General features: G+C 49.9%; 1 long non-coding RNA gene across 1 annotated transcript; it reads left to right on the plus strand.

Moving 5' to 3' along the window:
- The first annotated feature begins 3403 nt into the window (after positions 1-3403).
- LOC129552358 (uncharacterized) lies at positions 3404-4651 on the plus strand. Its single transcript, XR_008685225.2, has 3 exons — positions 3404-3538; positions 3721-3996; positions 4282-4651. It is a non-coding gene; the product is annotated as an uncharacterized LOC129552358 (long non-coding RNA).
- The last annotated feature ends 458 nt before the right edge of the window (positions 4652-5109 follow it).

The following is a 5109-nucleotide window of genomic DNA, read 5'->3' on the forward strand; positions in this document are numbered from 1 at the left end:
CCTTGCTCCTGAAGGGTCTAGGACGCATCCCCTCCCTTCCCAGGACCACGGTGGGATGAGCTCGGTCTGCTCGCAGCCCATCCGCCTGTCGTGGGGTGAACGTCCCTCTGTGGCATGTGCTCCTCTTCAGGTCTGCCCAAGTCCTGCCCCCCTCTCCCCAGGCTTATCCTGTGCCCTTGTGTCCGAAACGGCCGTTTCTCCAAGTCCTGGCTCCTCAGAGCAAGAAATGGTCCCAGAGACCGCAGCTTGGTGTTAGGCGTGCTCACTGCTGGACTTCCCTGGTGGCTCAGTGGTAAAGAATCGCCCTGCGGTGCAGGAAATGTGGGTTCAATCCCTGGTTCAGGAAGAGCCCCAGAGAGGGAAATGGCAGCCCGCTCCAGGATTCTTGCCTGGGAAACCGCATGGACCGGGAAGCCCAGTGGGCTGCCGTCCATGGGGTCACAAAGAGTCAGACACGACTTAGTGACTGAGCATGCACATGCTTATTAGCTGATACAGTGCCATTGTTTCCAAGCTTCTCCAGCCGACAGATTTAGGAAATACACATATTTCTAAGAGGAGAGAAAGCAGGAGCCCTTACTATTTGTTCAAACTTATTATTAACAAGCTTCTACTTCACTCCATTGACTTTACACGGGATCTCTGAAAATCTCCCTTGTCTTGTGTAAAAAAGTTCTGGCTGTTACCAGCAGTAACTTAATTCCTTGTTTGCTTATTCCTACAGTTTATCTAAATAGTTTCAGGAAAACAGCACTGATAACACTGCCAACCATAAGGGGACTGGATGCTGGTTAAGACTTCTGTGTGATTCTGTGAGTCCAGAGAATATGTCCTGCTGGGGAAGTGCACTCAAAACACTGCATTTTTAAAATCTCTTGAAATAAGGTAGAAACCCATGCGATAACTATAAAGCAATTATCTTTCAATTAAAAATAAATTTAAAAAATCTCTTGAAATAATACATTTTGAGGTCATTTATTAACCACAAATTCATTTCCAGTTTTAAAAATATTTTTTTAGGAATTGGTTTTACTTTTGATTTCTTCAAAAAGTTACAAAAGACAACCAAACAGTCCCCCAGTCAAAACTCTATAGCCAAGCACATTCTAGAAACCTCACCTCCACCCCTCCCCTTCCTCACCCATCAGGCAAGCATTTACTCATGGCATTTGGCTTACCTTCCATTGTTCCTTTTCAAAAATTTGAGCAGGATGAACTCCCCTTCCTTACATCAAGTGTAACTCTGCTCTTCATCCACATAAAAACCGGTCCTGGGCCCCCTTCCAGGTGGGCACATATGGCCAGGAGAGCACCACAGGGCAGGGCCCGGGGACAGAGGGATGGAGGTCTAACAGTCATAGAGGGGAGGTCATGGCCACCATGTCTCCTGCTGTGAGGAGCACAGGCCCAGGAGAGGCAGGGGGTGGGGGGCATCACAGGGGCGCAGGAGGGAAATGACCCCACCCAGGATGGCCATGAGGGACATGGGTCCTGGGGTGCTCTGAAGGTAGAGGAAACGTTTGCGAGATTAGATGCAGTATGAGAGGAAGAGGGGGCCAAGAAGGACCTCAAGGAATTGGGCCTGAGTTACAGGACGGCTGGAGTGGCCCGCAACTGAGACCAGTTTCTCAGAAGAAAGGACCGAGAGAGGAGACGTGGACTGACCTGGAGGGCTCAGCTCCTCAACCAGCACCCCTAGCGACTGCCCCTGACAACAGCCCTCCCCCAACAGCCCTGGACAGCGGCTCCCAGCCCTTCTCTGTGAGGTGTCAGCACAGCGGTGGGCACACGAGGGGTCTCAGCACACATCTTTGGAACGGAATTGTAAAAGAGCAACCTATTTTAGACTCTTGTGGTTTAGGAGATAAACCGACACCCGGTGATGTTAGTGGTGAAGAACCCATCTGCCAGTGCAGCAGGAGACGCAAGAAACTTGGGCTCAATCCTTGGGTCAGTCGGGAAGATCCCCTGGAGAAGGGTACGGCTAGTCACTCTAGCATCCCTGCCTGGGAAATCCAATGGACAGAAGAACCTGGAGGGCTTCCAGTCCATGGGTCCGCAGATACGGACTTGACTGAGCAACTGAGCCCTGACAACCGGAGTGTGGGTGCAGAGAGTGCTCGAGGCTACTCACAGGCAGAGCCAGAGTTAAACAAGCTCTGCCTTCTCAACCGTTCCAAACTGCCCCTCAGGCGCCACGGAGGGAATGCGGCCCAGGTTCTCATAGATCCTTAATGTTTCAGAGCTGGAAGAAACCTTTGGAAACCATAGTTACTGTTGGAACGGGCTCATGGTGACACCACACCCACAGCAAGAACAGGATTCTCTGAAGAAAACAAAAAAAAGAAAACAGCTGGAGAATAAGCCAGAGTTCTTGAAATTTGAAATGTAATTTCCAAAATAAAATTTCAGTGGAGGGCTGGAAGAGAAAGGACGAAAGTTTCCAAAAGGCAGAGAATGTAGACAAAGATGTGGATTAATATGGGACAAATTAAGTATGGCAGTTTAACCCAGGTGCTCCAAAAACCACCTGATAGGATTTTCAGAATGAGAAAGCAGAAAACTAGGGGAGGAAATACTAGAAGAATTAATAAAGAAAAGTCCCCAGAGTTGAAGAAGGTCAATCAGACTGAAAGGCCACAGCCTCCTGACTGGGGGAAGGACAGAACATCAGCCCTGATGCACCTGCTGAGATTTGGGAATGCCAGTGCAGAGAGAAGTTTCTACAAACTCAGCCAGAGGAAGACAGAGCTCCCTGCAGGGGAACAGAAGCACACGAATTCAGCATCATGGGTATTAGATTTCCATGTAGGGCCCTGGAGCTTCTGATCTACAATGATTTGGAATCTCGAATTCTATACCCAGCCAAGTAGTCCATCAAGGCTGATGGAGAAGCCAAGCCACGTTTGGACCTGCAGGAGCTCAGAATATGTGCTTCCTATTTGCCCTGAGACATGGCTTGGAAGGAAGAGGAAGACGTAGGATGGAGGGCAAGTGCCCCTCCACCACTTCTCCTCACCCAAGAACGTAGAGAGAACAGGTGAGGGCGTGGCCCAGGTCCAGATGGCACCGTCCAAGTCAGGCAGGGTCAGAGCCCCTGAGTCCTTTCAGCAGCAGAATCATTAAGCAGCAGATGAGCTGTGGTGAAGACACATGTCTCCATCATCAAGAAGAAGGAAGGCGATTAGAAACTCCAGGACAAACACAACGTGCTGAGAGAGCAGACATCCGGCTGTGCAAGAAGCTGATGCGGGGGAGTGAGTGCAGCAGAGGATGTGTGGGCTGAGGGCTTCCACCTGCCCATCCGCCCTAGCGGCACTGCTCATCCACAGGACCCTGTTCCTTCTCGGCACACTCAACCATGTTGCAAAGGGAGCACGCAACTCCAGGCCACAGCTGACAGAAGGACGCAGCAGGGCCTCTGTCTGACTTGGGAAAGAGAACGCCAGAAACTCATGTGCAGAAGGCAAACTTTTTAACAAAAGAAGAAGTAAAATAAAAATTGAAGAAAAACTCAGAACGGACATTTGGCCTGATGGTAATTTATTTCATTAAGTGGTAAATCCCTTCTCTGTGCTGATGAGCAAGGCTGGAGGTTAAGTATCATTTTTGGTCTAGGGAGTGAAGCACTGCTGTGGGAGGTGGCTGGGTAGGTGAGGCTCTGAACAGGGTCTAAGATAAATGTGACATGTGCTCTGTCTTTCATTCCCTCTGGGTCAGCCTCAGACCCCACCCCAGCCACATTCCGCTGCAGGAGAATCTGGGGCCAGAGGGTTCACACTCAGAGCCTCTCAGGGAGAAGGAGGAGGAGAGGATGTCTGCACCTCTGCCAGTCCACCCTCCTGGCCTGGATGCTGCACCTGCCATGAAACACCAGCATAGCTGTGGCCCAGGATGGGACTGCTCTGTGTCTCCTTCCTGCTAAAGATGTTTGCGCTGAGCTTAGAGCACCGAGGATGCTGCTCACAGTGCTAAAACCTGAAATGCAAAGCAGAGGTTTGTACTCATTGACATAAAGGGAGGGAATGTAGCAAAAATGTGGAAGTGTGAAAGGAGGGCTGTAGCTGACGGAGGGGGAGGGGGAGAGGGGAAAGGAGGCGGGAGAGGGGAGGGAAGAAGGAGAGGAAATGGGGGAGGCACAGGGGGAGGGGGAGGCAGTGCTGCACGCCCCTTCCTCAGCTTGCAGAGGAGGAGCTGAGAGGATGCCCACCGGGGGCCTGGACCTACAGCCCCAGGCCCTACAGGGCTGCTAAAGCCAGCACGTCCCTTTTCTCCTTGTAGAAATGACCCACAAGCAACAGGGAGGGAAACAAATGCACAAACTCCATTTTCTGGAAACTGAGGAACACAGAATCACCCAGACCTCCCAACAGCTGAAGCCAGGAGCCTGGGATGAGCAGGAGGGAATGAAAATGGAGGATCTGCCCACCTCCTAGAGTAACGGAAATAAAAACCAAAAATTAAGCAAGTGGGACCTAATTAAGCTTAAAGCTTTTGCACAGCAAAGGAAACTATAAACAGGGTGAAAAGACATACCTCAGAATGGGAGAAAATAATAGCAAATGAAACAGCTGACAGAGATTAATCTCCAAAATACATAAGCAGCTCATGCAGCTCAATACCAGAAAAACAAACAACCCAATCAAAAAGTGGGCAGAAGACCTAAAGAGACATTTCTCCAAAGAAGACAACCAGATGGCTAATAAATACATGAAAAGATGTGTTTACACTCAACATCGTTCATTATTAGAGAAATGCAGATCAAAATTACAATGAGATATCACCTCACACCAGTCAGAATGGCCATCATCAAAAAATCTACAAACAATAAATGCTGGAGAAAGTGTTAGTCTCTAAGTCCTGTCTGACTCTTTGTGATCCCATGGACTGGAGCCTGCCAGCCTCCTCTGTCCATGGGATTCTCCAGGCAAGAATACTGGAGTGGGTTGCCATTTCCTTCTCCAGGGGATCTTCCCGACCCAGGGACTGAACCCGGGTCTCCCACATTGCAGGCAGATTCTTTACCATCTGAGCCACCAGGGAAACCCAAATGCAGGAGAGGGTGTGGAAAAAAGGGAACCCTCTTGCCCTGTTGGTGGAAATGTAAAT

Source organism: Moschus berezovskii, chromosome 1, assembly GCF_049115385.1.
Source record: "Moschus berezovskii isolate FMDL1 chromosome 1, NW_MosBer_1.0, whole genome shotgun sequence".
NCBI classification, from domain to species: domain Eukaryota; kingdom Metazoa; phylum Chordata; class Mammalia; order Artiodactyla; family Moschidae; genus Moschus; species Moschus berezovskii.